At 27.4% G+C, this 16,632-nt stretch overlaps 1 protein-coding gene across 5 annotated transcripts in view; it reads left to right on the forward strand.

Moving 5' to 3' along the window:
• The window catches only part of LOC129961870 (tyrosine-protein phosphatase 69D-like), a 666,258-nt gene that overhangs the window by 136,737 nt on the left and 512,889 nt on the right, over positions 1-16,632 (forward strand). For 2 of the 5 annotated variants that reach the window (XM_056075483.1, XM_056075484.1), the window contains exon 2: positions 14,625-14,711. The exons of the other annotated variants lie outside the window; for them this stretch is intronic. The gene's annotated coding sequence lies outside the window, so the exon portion shown is untranslated. The remainder of the gene's footprint in view (positions 1-14,624; positions 14,712-16,632) is intronic. 5 annotated transcript variants of the gene reach the window in all.

The following is a 16,632-nucleotide window of genomic DNA, read 5'->3' on the forward strand; positions in this document are numbered from 1 at the left end:
GGAAAGAAATGACATAAACTTGTATTTAAGAATGTTGTATTTATAGAATAACTTGCTAATAACAGATTTAATTTTAATTACGATAGAAATTTTGAAGAACCAATTCGATCAAATTTATTTATTGAGTCATAAAATTTGCGAACGAATGTATTGATTAAATAATTATCTTTTTTTATTTTACTTATAAACACCAACATATATTGGTCTATATGTGCAAAATAAAAAAAAAATATTATTTAATCAAACACTTGGAAAGTTTTTTGAAAAACTCAAAAACTTAATTTTTACACATTGAATCTAATTATTAACCATTGCAACATTGTTTAAATCATAAGATACAAAATTTATTCCCATCAATTACAAGGGAGGTTTCTCCTACGCTTAAAGCCTTAATGATTAATTACTTCACAATTACACTCATTAATCAGAATTCTTTCATTTTAGATTTGATAAGTTAAGAAACTAAGTTTGTGATTAACAGGTCTAGAGTCTATTTACATAAGGCTGTTTACCTTGCAAGTGAAACTAACATAAGCTGAAGGAAGCAGGCAAGTGAATTAATGCAGAGAATACTTAAAATTATTGGACGTCTTACATCAAAGAATCGGCTGCAGGCCATTAATAGATGTCGAAACTCGTTCTATTTAATGAGAAATCAACATTCAAATGAATTTTGCGAACTTTAAAAATATTTCTAATTACCTTATAGAAATTTATGACTAAAAATTTCAATTATTCTAGGTGACTTAAATGCCAGTTATTCTAAAATGTGTTCATTTCATCATGTTTGCAAAACGGAAATAATGCAAAATTGCTTATAATAAAATGCAGACGATTAATCGTATTGAAATAGGCGTATATCAATTACTAAAATATTTTATAAAAATAAAACGTATGTTGACTATATTATTTTTAATTTTTAGTAATGCTATTTATCCAGCTTTCATATTAGTTAGATATGGATATTTGAAATTTGCAATATATGTTTAAAAAATTGCTAACTGTTACAACTTAAAAAACTGTTAGCAGTATAATTTGATTAAAAATATGAATTAAAATTACATTTTTCCTTAATTTGACATCAATAAATCAAATTAATTAATTTCAATTTAAGTTTAATCAATTTTAATAATACTTTCCACCGTTTCTTTCTTTCATCTTAGGGAAAGTTATTTATTTTTTTGCATTATTCATAATGAAAATTACTAAGTTTTAGTTCTTCCCTTTTGAGTTGTAATATTTAAACAGACTGCTTCGTTTATTGATAAACTGCATATATAATGTATTATTATATCTAATTTCAAAAATTCTTATACAATACATTTAGAAATACATCTAACAACAGATAATTAAGTTGGTATGGATGGTTTTGTGATGTCCGAATGATGTCCGAATTTGTGATGTCCGATTAATAGATTAGCAAGCAATTAAATATAACCAATGTAATATCAATTGAATGAAAGAGAATTTACTATATTACATTTTGGCCTTTGAAGCAAAATTTACTAACATTTCTTTTCACGGATGATATATCGAATTCATTTAGCAAGCATTGTTAATTATTAAATAGATGAATAACCGATATTTTCACGACAAAATCATTTATTAATGAAGTGATTTCCCTGATATTTGATACTTAATGTTTCGTTTTAATTACATAATTAATTAAATATATATAGTAACTAATATGAATAATAAACTATAACAGGATATCTTATATTTTAGGCAAGATTCTGAATCATATACTCACTATGAGTTACAAGAAAATTATGGAATGCATATAGTTCTGAGCAGAGTTATTCGGAAAATTACTTTAAAGTGAAAAAACATTAAAATTTCTTAACCATAGCAATTTAATGAAACTTCTTTTTGTTCGTTACTAGTAAACTCATGCAAAAATTTCCCACAAAACATATTTAATTATATAAGTGTTGTTTTTAGTTAAAATTCGTTTCCTAATATAATTTAAAATTTCGCGCGTGCTTAAGAATTAGAATATGGGAGGACTCGCGGCATTCTCTGCTCAAAATTCTTTGCCATTTACCTTCGCAATGTCTGTCTAATGAAAGCAGCTTCGAAGTGTGAGGTTAGGAAATTGAAATAAATCAAACAACGTGCCTACTGTGTATTAAGTAAACTATTCGTTTCTTGATAGCGTGAAAGTTGTAGAGGGTGATATCTGCAAATATTCATCACTAGCTTTGCTAAGTTTACATTAACAATGTTAGTAACGAGGGAAAATGGGCATAGATTGTTTCAGGAAAATCAAAAAGTTAGAATTGTTTCGGGTTTAAGAGCACAAGACTCAAATATGACTATTATGCGCTAAACATAATATTAGGGTAAAATATTTATAATAATTTATAATAATTTTAATAAGTAATTAAAAACAAGTAATACAATTTAAAATCAATCATATATGATATATAAGGTCAATCAACTGCAAAAACAATTGGCATTATGATGAGAAAATTCTACCATTTAATCGTTTAGAGGTAAAACTAAGATTAAAAAACAATTGACATTTAAAATTTTAAAAAAGGACATTCAATTAAATTATGAACAAATAAATAACGTATTTGGTACAAAATATCTCGGACGCAGTTTAAAAAAAAAAGTAAGTGTACATGGAAAAAAAAATGTGTACCCAATACAGATGCACGTACGTCAAGATGACTTTCTTTCGCCAAACTGGAACATCAAGCCTTCTGTAAATATCTTATCAGATCTCTTAGTTCAAGTGTATTCAATCATATTCCATAGAGGCCAGACCTTGCGTCTTGTGATTACTATTTTTTTTCTGAATGCATTTCAAACTTTTAGATACTGATGAAAAGGGAAAATGATTATAAGTTATTAGTTGTCACACAAGACAGGAATCTGTAAGGAATGTCTTCAAAGTTTCATTGTTTGTTATGATAAATATATAAACTAATAAGAAAATAGAGATTTATATGTAACACTAGAAATTAAATGCTTTTTTTGTCTTCTTTCTACCTCAATTTTAATTTCACAGCAGGGAATTTATCAGTTTGTTTTTAGTTCAACAAAAACCCTTGTATGGCTAGTTGTGGAATTTTGATACATAAGTTATGTTGGTTGAAGTGCAATTAAGTTCCAATGCACACCAATGATGTTATAATATATGTGATGCTTTAAATTCTTCAGAAATGTTGAACAAAAATTTTTTTAATAATTACGTAATATAAACATAGTACGTTACTTTAAATTCGAGAAAAAACCTTATTCATTTGCACACTCACTTTGTGATAGTTTAGTAAAAGGGATGTTGTAAAAAAATAACATATAAGACTAAATTAGATGTTTTTAGCATTTCATTTCCTTATTTAAATGATTGAGAAAAGAAAGAATATCTTATTCTAACTATCTGAAATATTCTGCCAACCTATATGATATAAAAAGCAAAAACTTTATAAAACATCAACTATTGTAAACTGCCGTATTCAATTTGAAACTGTTTTGCTATTTATTATTATGATTATTAGTACATGACAATGGTTGTATAATGACAAATTGAAATTTTTATAACATAAGCTAACTAACAATATTTTCTTCTGTCCTTGCTAAGGACTCTCAGTGACTCATTAAATAATTCACAAAGCTAACTTAACTATTCTTTTACTAATAAATGGAACTGGATAATAAAATCTTAAATAAAATATAAAACTTTATGGAGTTTTTGACACAGCTAATGATGACACATTTTTACAAATGAAAAGAAAAGCTTAAACATTTGAAATAACTGGTATGCCCTTTCTTTAATTATTTTCCCATTACTAATAAACTCTACTAACAAGTCGGAACACACAATGAAATCAAAGTAAGCAGCTGCAAGTGACTTTTATTTAAATTCGTAAAGAAAATATCATCTTGTTAGAAAACACATCTGGGAAATACGACTCGAAATGGGGAAACAGTTGTTCTTGAAGGAAAACACTGCGCTAATGAAATGGAAAATAATCCAGAATAATGCGTAAGAAAAAGAAACACGATGAAATGCTGTAATCGAAGGGATGGTAGAAAAAATGTCTCATGGATGACAAGCCCTTATGATTTTTTTTCCTCCTGACTCCTCTTTTGTCTGCCTTCTTTCTTGCTATTTTTTCAGCTTTTGCTACTATCAGTATTTTTTCCCCTTCTTTTGTATATTGATGTTTGTAAACATGGGACTTAACAAGGCATAAACTGTTTGAAAAGCAAAGTGTGACGGAGGTTGTTAACTTGCCACTTATTCTGTCATTTTTGACAAATCACGCCATTTTAGAAGAGTAAACAATAATAAAAAAAATGTAAACAAAGCATGTAGAAACTTAAAATTATTGAAAACATGTTTTATGTGCCAATACTTTTGTGTTCAAAATGCATTTCTGTATAAATGTTTCAATCTGTGTGAATTTTCCGAAGTGATTCCATTTGATAAATAAATCATGTTAATTGTTGGATTTAAGTCAAATAAGATTTAAATTCAATTTTAAATTAGAAAGATGACTGTTTGGAATCAATACCGTAATTATGAAGTTTTATAGAAGGAGAACTGCTCAAGTAACATACTTCTCTGCAGATACTCGCACCACACTACCATGAAATGAAATAAACCAAAAGCTGAATAAGAAAACAATCTTCTTAAATTTCATTTTTCTTATGATAAAGATTTTTTTTTTCAAATTTAAAACCATAATATATTGAAATTCAAGATGTATTGAATAAATTTTCTTTAATTATTATAATTAAAGAAATTTTTTTCGATAGTTATTTAAAACTTTTTTAAAATAATTCTTCAAAAATAAGAATAAATAAAAAATTAATTGGCTAACGCTTAAGCACGAATTTATTTTTAATTTTCCTGGCAACTTGCAGCGAGACAAATTAATGTTTTAGGATTATATCCTTAGTACTTATCATTAAATATCTATATCAATGATTTAGACCAATCATTGAAAGATTGGCATAGATTAAACCAAACAGAAAAATAATGAATTTATAAAAAATACTGTTAAATTTTAAGACTTTTAAAAATATAATTCGTAAGAATATATATATATATATATATATATATAATATAATATAATATAATATAATACAGTGTAAGCAAAAAGTCCGTAAAAATTTTCAGATTTCATAAAACCCGAAAAAATAACCAAAATAAAAGCAAGTTTGCAGGTTTAGCGTTGATAGGTCACAGGATTTTTTTAACGTAAGGAGAAAGAAAATTCAAAAACTGCCGTATAATTCTTTTATGAATGACTTAGTTGAAAATATGCAAATGAGATAGGCAATTATAAATACGCTCTTGATCCATAACCAGTTCTCCGTTGCATACCATGTAAATGAAAAAGGAATCAGCGACTGTTGCTCTGCATAAATTCTGCTTTTAGAAAAGTGTGTAGACTGGAAAAGGGCCTTTATGAGTGGCAGACCTCAAAAAGCTTCAGAAGAAACTGTATATCTGGAGGATCGTGTAAGGTCCGGATAATAAAAGTCTAAGGAAGACACGTTCGGAGCACGTTGAAAACGAACTGGAAACATTAGCATCAGAACATTAGCAGGGAATAGCAGTATCTGTCGGAATTGAAAGTTGCAATCCGCCGGGAGCTGTCCTATGTACAGCCGGACAGTCTGCACTGTGCCGTTGCTGGATTTGTGCAATGCATTATCACCTGTGATGGTGGACGAGTGGAACACATATTGCTATAATAAATAATTATGTAGCAGTATTTTTGTTATTTACAAGTCTTCTCTTTCACTTATGTACGAAAATCTATCTATCGGCAGCCTTTCTTAACTATTTTTTATATTAAAAAAAAATCCCATGATATATCGATTCTAAACCTGCAAACCGTTTTTTATTTAGCCTAATTTTCAAAGGTTTTACAAATTTTTAAAGTTTTTATGGACTTTTTGCTAACCCTATATATATATATATATATATATATATATTATACACACACATACTTTTAGATACCAGTATGCAAAACTATGACATAGTATTTCTGTAATTTCTAAAGAATAACCGAGACTCAACTCATAATTTGCCTGAGACTTTGATTTTATCTTATTTTGATAATATTCCCAGAAGACAAAGTTTTATAATCCTTGTTCCAGTAAACATCTGAGAAGATTAGTTTGATTAAATGGACAGCTTTTATAAAATGCAATCCCAAGCACTTAACTATGTTTAATAAAGCACCTGAGAACGTTGTTTATCGCTATTTGGACTACAATGCATTCAAACAAAAATTCGGCGCAATGGAATAAACCCATTTTGGAGGGTTTAATCTCATAAACTTACTTAAAATATTTATAATTGGTGCAAATAAACATTGCATTGCAAAGATTTATTCCCTTTAGTTCTGAGAAATTTCGCAGATTGCAATTATTGACATTTTGTATGAAAATTGACTTATAGCATCTGGAATAATTCATAATTCAGTTGTCCGCTTTCATCTTTCCTTGAAAACAACATTTTTAAAAATTGGATTTTGAGTTGAAAATTTAATTTAACCAGCATAGCACCGCTATGCATTATCTTATTAAAGTATTAAGGAAATAGTGAAAGAGTTTCAATTTTCTGAGATTCAGTAAGTGAATTTATACTTCTTAAGGTAAAGTCAAATGCCAGTGTATGTATTTCAAATATTCTTTTTAATATAATAAGCAACGTATTTATACTATGTCAGTTAATACGTTCAGCTTACTCAGTTATGTCTGCTAGGGAAGGCTCTAAAATATTTCCAAACTTTAAGCGAAATGCTTCTAATTTTTAAAAGAAAACTAAATAAATAAAATTGAATTTCATTTTACCGTTTGATGCAATGTAACCCCATTCGCCATTTACATAAGATGATAAATTTCTCAAAAAAAAAAAAAAAGTTATATTTTCTTAACATTTTCCTAAAACATTTTGAGGTATTAAGAGCCTACAAACATAAAATTAAATTTGTTTCCAAATCGGTCTCGGGTCTGAGAAAATCAAACTGGCGAAGTATTATATCATGCCGTCCCCCTAAATAAAAACGAGACCCCCACCCTACGACAAGCCAAAAGGAGTGAATACGAAACTGTCTCGCATATACTGTAGCAAATGTGTATTTTTAACAAATGCTATTGGCCAACAATAGTTAAAAAAAGCCAATTATCGCGTGATATTTGGCATTCATCCTTGGTATTTAATTAATACCAAGTAATGCTTTAGAAAACTGAATGTAGATTTAGGGTGCCTATTTATTTGGCAAATTAAAATAAAAATTCAAAACCGAACTAAAATTGCAGTAAAAAATTTATCGTATATTATTTAAAATACTATATATATTATACTATATATATAATACTATATAAATTATATATATAATAATTTATTTGAAATTAGTCGTATATTTATTTAAGTCGTCATGTGATCTCATTTGCGTGCTTGTAAAAGTACAGATCAACAAACGGTCAACTCCTTCACGGATTTTGTCCCAAATTTGGTACATATAAAATACTTTATTTTGTTTTATTTTACTTGATATTATTTTCTTTTTCTTTCCTTTTTTTACTTTCGATTTATGTGGAAGTTTTATTTTATATATGATTGAGATTTTGTGCATTTCGGTATTGTTTTTGATAATGGTTTTCGTCTTCAAGTATATATGATTATAAATGTTAATTATTTTATTATTTGTATTTTAAAACACCTGATCATTTTCAAGGCATTCAGTGGTGTATGTTTTGAATTTTTAAACTTTGAAATGTATTTTTAGATAATGGTCGTTATGTGCTTTAACTGGTTTTGTTTTGTGAGATAATGTAATTTCCTTTAAGGAATATGAATGCCATTATGATTGCAGGTGATGATATCTGGTTTCCCTGATAATGACAAGTGTCACCATCGTATCGAAATGGCTATATTGAGCAGACATGTGTCATAATCGGTAAAAGAAAATACAATTTTCAATATTAGCTAAAGGATTGTTTAGTTTCAATGTAAAAAATGATGTTGTAGATGCCGAAACCGATAAAAAAAATTATAATTTATCGTAGGATCAGTTTAATAAAGAGAAAGAAATTGGCTAGCGTTGTCATTTTGTTCAAATTAAAATGATAATATGATATGGAGAAGAAATCTGAATTTTTTGTTGGCGAATACTCATGTTCTAAAGTGCTCAGTAAGAAACTTTTTTTATGAAAATAATTAATAATTTTTTATCAAAATAATTCCTTAATTAGCCAACCTCATTTGCAGAAGCCTCTCCAGTTACCCCAGAGACTATGAGGTAATTGACGACATGTTGTGATTTCTGATCAGTAACGAATTAATTAATTGAGTATGCATTTTAAATGATAAGAAACTCTTGTTTATTGAATTAGAATGCCTTTTATTTCCTCTCCCAAACACTCAAAGTAGACTTTGCACAGGTTTTCCGAATAAATAGTATATCTTTGAAGGAACTGCATATATTCATAATTATTTAATAGCACAGACTAGTATAATTTATAGCAAGTCACTTTCTAATTTTGTCTCAAATTACTGTGAAATGAATCGTTATAAAAATGATTTTATATTATGATACACGAGTTTCATACGATTCGAAAATTTTTAACCCGTTAGCTGACACGATCCCCACTTGGGAATTTTGAGAATTTTTGCAAAAATATATTTGATTTACTTAATACTTCCATTCCGTTACATATATATTAGTGAATACTGTGCGGAGTAGAAAGTGTGTATTCTGTGCTTCATTTCTACAACTTGCAAACAAATTTAAAATTCGTTTGTAAATTCAATGAACAGAATTGTCATAGTTGAAGCAATGTATTATTGATTTTGTTTTTATATTATAATGAAATATCAAATAAAAATATATAATTTAGAGGTTATATTAACGACATGTTACTTACACAATCTTTTGGTTTTAATTGAAGTGATTGTATTGATTATTTTATAATGATTTAGTATTTTTCAAATACATCGAATATTTTCCAAAAATATAAGGGAATATAAATATATCGTTGCAATAATTTTTGTACATTATGACCGAAACCTTAGAAAATGTATAGCTTATGAGTTAAAACTCTGAAACAGACATTAAAATTAGTAATAACTAGCACTTTAATTTAAATATAGAAATCAGAAACCTAATTCAAAACATTGTTAACTCATTTTTCTTTGACATTAACAAGGCTTAAAAAGACTTAAAGACTTTACTCACTATCTATTTACGCAACAGCATCTGGGATTAATGATTTTACTTGCCATTCAGATGTCGCAAATCCGTCGTTCACTAAAAAAATAAATTTTAGTTTAGCCAAATAGGTGCTGTTAGAACTCATCACTTCTAATTGGCAGCCATCAATTTCAATAATTATGTAGATGAATATATATGGGTCTTCATTCTAAAACTTGCAAAGTTATTTGTTAAATTATGTGTATACTGAAAATTCAGCCACTGATAAATCGAGATAAGTTATTCTTTCCATTTCTATTGCTTCCACATTTTCAGGTCAGAATAATTACTTTTGTACTTAGATAAATACTACATTTTCCTCTTTTTCATCATCATTTTTTTGGTTTCTCTTCCCCACTTGCCATCAAATACAATACCAACAACAAACTTTCGGATATGAAAAGTAACATCTGTAAGCATATAAATAAAATGGTTGAAACTCATTCTATTTCACCTGTTAATTTGACAAATAATACTTATTATAGGCAGAAGATATTGTTAATAAGTTCCTAAATCTAATATTATTTTCTATTATATAATAAATTATCCTCAATATATATAAAATGTATATCATCAATACGTTAAAAATTTGTATGCAAGTACCTAACGTAGAATATTGTCTGGAAATTTTAATCTGTTTCTCAGTAGAGAGCCTAAAAAGGAAAATTCATACTTCGTCGCAACTATTATATGTAATATATGTTATCTTAAAATACAAAGAATATATAATTTAGTAATTTACCATAAACAGAACCGTTATTGAGAACAACAATGAAATTTGCAAAAATGTTTGACTTTTTCTTGTTATACTTAAAGCTAAATAAGAATATGTTAGAAAATGATCCCACAAGAAAAAACGAGAAAAATGTTATTTTTCTTTTTACCAATCTTATTCAAAGTACAAGCTCACTTTGCTAAGATGGCATTGGAGTGAACTGCAATTAGCATTCCTATTTATCCTTCGGTGGAATCGGGGGTGCACGTTAAATTTGTCGGGGCCAAATGCCCTTCCACTGGTGTAGTTTTGAAGCTTGGAGACCAGCTCAGGTATGGTCCTCGTCATCTGACTGTTGTTCAAAATTATAAGGTCTGTCCCAAAATAGCCCTAGTGTTGCTTTGAAACGGGGCGTTAATGTAACTAAACCAAACAAACCCAAACACTTTTGATGGAAGCCAATAAAACAAGGAAAATATTTTGTTAAGTGCAATAAAGAATTTTTCCTATTTTACATGTCTGATGAATTCAACTTTTAAAGATTGGCAAATTTTATTTTCATTTTAATTAATGTGAAATTAAAAACCTAAATATCGTGCTATATTCGAAGGCCAGTTTAGTTTACGTTTTAAACTTAATGTTTATTTATTTATTTATTTAATGTACATTCAATTTGGAGTTTTGTAAATTACATACAATTACAAACATTACAAACACAAGCAATCGAAATCTCCTGAATTCGCCATTTGCTCATTTTTGCTCTTCACAGTCTTTTATCATCTTGAGCCTTAAGCCTAGTTTTGATTTTATTAAAGGTTTAAGGTAGATTAAATTTTCATGAAATAATAATATTTTAGATGTAAAATATAGCGTCGTAGACACAATTTCTTGGGAAACTCTTTCCTAAAATATTTTCGCTTTATTATTTACAAATATTGCTATATATATAAACACATTTATTTTATTCTATTTCTTGTATTGAAATTATCGGGCAATATTTTAATTTTCCGTAATTTTTTTTGTATTAATTCAATGCATGAGTTGTAATTATAAATAGTTTAGCCGAAAGTTCGTGAAAATTCATGTCATTTACAATACGAAATCATTTATTGTTATTATCCATCATATACATTTTTGAAAAAATTTCAAAAATTGCTAAAACTTTATATGCATAATATATATCGATATTATCTCAAATAATTTTAATTTTCAAAAATAATCTTAATATTTATTAAAAATTTTAAAAGTTTCCCGATTTAAAGATAATTTTCAATTTTTTTCTTCTTTATCTAGTGCATATTTTAAAACTATAGATTTAATAATTATTTTATTTATTTTCTTTTTCGTAATAATTAGGTATTTTTTGCACCATATTTCTATTGGGGTTAGAAACGTAATCATTACTTTTTTGATCATAGAATATATATGATAGCCTTTTTAAAAATATTTTACACACGATTATCAAAGCTAAAGGGAAACTGCGTGTGATTTATATATAATTTACAATCTTCTCTATTCTGCGATGCTAAAATTCTGACTCATGGCTCTTCATAAAGTGATTAGTTATGGAAATGAGCTTTACGAAGGTAATATATTATAAATTGACCATTAAAGCTCATTTTTCGCAAAAGAAGGAGACCAATCAATTATCGCAAACGACAATGAGAAGAAAATTAAAAAACAAAGAAGAAAAAACTCAATTTTTTGCTTTATATGTCAGTCGCAGAATCATTAGCAACGTCTAATTAATTACATAAAATGACCCATCTTAGTTGATATTATATATCACTACAGTTTGAAGACTGACATTAAAGATAAAAAAAAAGTTCTTTTCATAAAAGATGGTGCATGGAAAATAGAGTTAGCTGAGTATGAAGAATTTTGAGCGATTTGTTTGAATTGCACCAAATATGCCAAAAATGAGTTTGTTTAATAAAATGCATAAGTTAATATAACTTCATAAACCTTTGCATCCAAAGCATAATAAGATGCATAATTATTCTAATGTGAGGGTAAGGATTTCTTTTAGTGCTCAGGTAGCTCAAAAATAATAAGGTTATTATGTGTATATATTTACAAAAATATACCGAATTATTTGCTAATTTGTGGTTAATATAGGGATCATTATTGAATAATAAAGTGAAGATGAGGTATCTTTTAGAACAGTAAATCAATAATATATATATATAATTGCAGTGTTTACAATTTGGAGAGCAAAAGATAAAATTAAATTCCAGGATCATTATGAATAAGCTCAAAAGTTACACAATATATTTTTTTTAAATCTAAAGGGAATAGAGTATAAAAACATTCTTACAAAATATATGAAATATTCTTTCCTTGGAGGATTCATTTTAAAAACAATTTTAGTTAAAAACCAAGACAACGAACGATTTCTTAACCAATACGGTAAAACATCAAACTTGACTAAATATGTTCTCTTTGTTATTTAAGCATTTCACAATATCTTTTTAGTTGCTGATAATCCAAGCAGAAAAAGAATATTACTCAAAGCTGGAAGATGAATGGTTGTTAATAATTGAATGAAATTCTTGAAAATTTCTTGAAATCTCATATTTTTGTTTGAATCATAATGTAAATAAATGGTAATTACATAACATTTAATTGAATATAATATTTAAATTAATAATGAAGCCTAATTTGGCATTTTTTTAAAATTTTCATGACTTATAATTGCTCTCACTTGTTAATTTTAATTCATATCTTCTTTAAAATATTTATTCAGAATAACTCCTTTATGTTTAGAGTGCCAAAAAGTAGTTGAGCATTTAAATAGAATTAGGCAAAATTTTAAACCATTTGAAAGTACCTGATTTTAAAGAGGAACATAATAAGGTATATAAATATTGTTTTAAATAAGATGTTTATTTACCAAAATGATTTTAATTTTTGAGCATGAGCGTAGAAATAAGGAAGTGAAGTCAGTTAAATAATAAATATTTCTAAATGTGCTATCTTACTAATCGCGCGTGCTTAAACGGATTTCTATGACATCAGTTTCCTTTTAATATATCAGAAAAGAACACTGTTGTTCTAAATTGCAACCTTTATCCCATTCGTTATTATCAATCGTCATCCGCTTGACATCAAATTTCAAAAAAAGAAAAAAAAATTGTTATAACATCGATTTAATGTAAGGAAATTCCTTTAAACCCCAACCATAAATTCATTCTTATCAAAAGTGAACTCAAAGCAAATTAAAAATATGTAAAAATGTGCTTTTATAAGTACTGGTTCTTCATTTAGATAAAGTTTAGGTATAACCCTATCTCAAAATTGTGTTCAATTCAACGTAGAAATTTGGCTCAAGATATTACTTAACCATAACTCTCAAAGTTCGTAAAACTTTTGCCCTTTTAGAACTATCAATCAGCCTGATTTATTATATGAGACTAATGTTTAGTTTTTCAATTACCTTCTCTATTTAAAGAGGTGAAAATTACCAGAAAAAAAATCAAATCAAAAGTGCAAAATACAAGATTATTTTGAAGGACACTTTTATTTTTATGTATCTGCAGGGTGAGTCAAAAGTCTCCAGACAAATGCTGAAAAATTCTCATTTTTAGGAAGATGAATAATATCAACGGAATAGAGATACTTTTAACGAAGGAAAAATGGATTGATATTATTTTCTTGGCTGGTAGTGGTACTTCCTATAGTATAGCATATACTTCCTACACAGTGCTGAATTTGCAGATGATAATTTATAACATAATTTCCGTTGTCGACAACAAATCGAATAGATTTGTTGCTCTCTTAAGTATCCAAGTAAAGCTTCTTTTTGCAAATTGATTCGCCATTTGGTTTATGGCTTGCATTGAGTACTAGATGGTTTTGTGAGATCGAAAAGGTTTGTAGCAACATCTCGGTTGTAAGGTCAGAAAATCGCTGTTTTCAGAAACATTAATAATAAACCACCAAATAATCTATTATCAGTTTGAATGAACAAAGTAGTGTGGCATGAAAATTTAGATTAAGAATGCCGGTGCAAATTTCTTCATTACTATTTACGCTTAGATCCTAACTATGAGATTCATTCTCAAATAACTCTAGTGTAGTTTGTAAAAGACATTTTAAGGTAACAAATATAGAAAAGGCAAGCAAATGACACGGAAACTAACTTTCCTGATAAATTAAACCGAAATTAATTTTTGTAATTGATGATAACTAAGGCTGAATAGAATATACAAATATATAAACAATTGCCTCATCATCTGATGGCTAGCAGATGTCTGTCTAGGGTTCCAGAATATTAAATAGATTTTGTTTAAATCACAGACTGTATTGCGCAGAATATTAATGGCTAGAGTATAAAACTAGCTTCTGCTTAGATATACAGAACATTTGGTTGTCCCTCTGCATTGTTTCTGAGCATATATTTCCTTGCCAATTACCACATTTATAAGAAAATGGAAAATCCACTGTTTTATCTGCAGATGTTCCAACTAAGAATATCCATGAGCTCACTAGATAATAACCTACTCTAAAGAATGCAATTAAGCCTATTCATGATTATAGCTTCTTTTGTACCTAAATTTTCTAACAGATATAGATGCTAAATAATACTTATTTCATTTTGCTTAATTTATATATTGCCTAAATATAAACGAATAGAAAACTTTACAGATTACAAAAGCAGTAATAATTGTATGTTTGCTTTGCAGGGCGCCTAGTTGCAATAATTTTTGCCAACTTCATCTCTTGGGTTATTCTGATTGCATCTAGAAGTCCAGTGATCTCCACGGATAAGGGTAAAAGAAAAATTGTTTTTTAAAACTAACTGCATGAGTATGAAAAATTGTCATTTATTTTATAAAACTTATTACAGGTTATGCTTCCTTAGCATTTCCATTGAAAATTCTAAACTGCAAACTAGACAGCTAGAAAAATATGCACATAGATCGGTATATCGAAACACTCTTTTTTTTTTAATTTTATAAAGAATTTCCTTTTATTTTTCTTAGTTTGCTGTCACGTTCTGGAAATTACTTATTTATTTTTGAAAGTAATAATTTAGATTTTACTTCCTTTTTTATGTCACAATATTTTATTTAAAAAAGAAAAGAATTCGAAATCTGTTTATGGTTGAAGTTTCTCATTTAGTTTTTGCTGAGCTGCAATTTCCCAGTGACTATTCATAGTCCATATCTGTGTGTATTATATTAGACCATTCCTTGACATTTAAAATACCAATAATAAAAAATAGAGCATAAAAATATTGAACATTTTCAATAAAATGGCTTTGTAACATAGAAAAAAAAGGTTAGTTTGTAAAATTAAAGAAATAAGTCAAAAATAAGTCACAGAAAGCTAAATTAACATTTCAATTGCAAGATAAAATTATATAAATCGTTACTTGAAAAAATGACAAATAATTACGAATGAAGAAATGAAAGATGATGAATAATAATGCGATAAATGATGATGATTAAATAAATAATAAAGATAAAATGAATGATAATGATAAAAATAAATAATAATGTTTGAATAATTGATGAATAACAAATAATGTTTGAAGAAATCTACCATTTATTTTTAGATACTCTAGAGGTATATTACAAAATCCACCAGAATGGAATAATAATGATTTATAGTGCATGAAAAAGATTTGTTACATTTTGAATATAAGCAACAACCTAAACACGCAATTTTCTATTTTTTTTTATACTATGCGCACGTCATTGTCTAATGTTTAGGCAAAAAAGTAAAAGAAAACTATTACCTTCAAAAATATTCAAAATATTTTGTGGAAAATAGAAAGATACTGGAGATACTTCCAAGTTATAAAATATTCCAATGTATCACACAAATATTTTATAAGCTGTTGATGGAAGATAGGCTGCCAACTAGTTCTTTATCGCATACTAGATATGATTCAGTGGTAGAAATATGAGTTTGGCGAAAGAATATGTAAGTTTATGATGCTAAAGCAAAACTTTGTTATGTTGTCACCTATATGAAGGTAGAAAATGATGTCTTTGTGTAGAAAAAATAACAGGATGTGACTGAAGAAGCAAGAAATGAAAAACAAAACAAAAAAAATATATAAAAGCTAAATAAGTATGTCTTGAAATTGAAAGAAAGGGAAAACTCTTTAATAGAAATATGTGGTTGAGGCAAATGGTCTGATAAAATAAAGTTGAAAAAGGTTTTATTCCTTATATTATATAAAGAAGAATGGAAGTTCAGAAGTTTGGCTAGACTATGTAAACATAATTCTTAACATCGCAAAATTCCCAGAATTTGTAATTATTTTATATATAATGCCACCTTCAAATAAATAAATAATAAAATTCTACGAAATAATATAATAGAACTTCTATTTCAAAAGTGATTAAGCACACTAAGACTAAAATGTAATAGCTTAAAGAGAAATAGTCAAATAAATAAAAAAAGAAATAGTCATAACAAACAAGAAAAGTAAATAAATAAAAAATAGTCAAAGAAATAAACAAGTAAATTAAAGCAACGGAAACTTTTATTGATATCATTAATAATTTATCAGACATTTCCAGAAGCTACACGTGCTTTATTCCTTTTGATCTGTATAGTTAATATTTATCTTGAAAGAGACATTCTGCGAGTTTCTTTTTGCTCTGTATTTCTTTTATCTTTAAAAGTAAAGAAAATTATTTCCTGAAATTGTATTTTATTCGAGACAGTTTTAAGTGT

This window comes from Argiope bruennichi, chromosome 2 (assembly GCF_947563725.1).
Source record: "Argiope bruennichi chromosome 2, qqArgBrue1.1, whole genome shotgun sequence".
Lineage (NCBI taxonomy): Eukaryota > Metazoa > Arthropoda > Arachnida > Araneae > Araneidae > Argiope > Argiope bruennichi.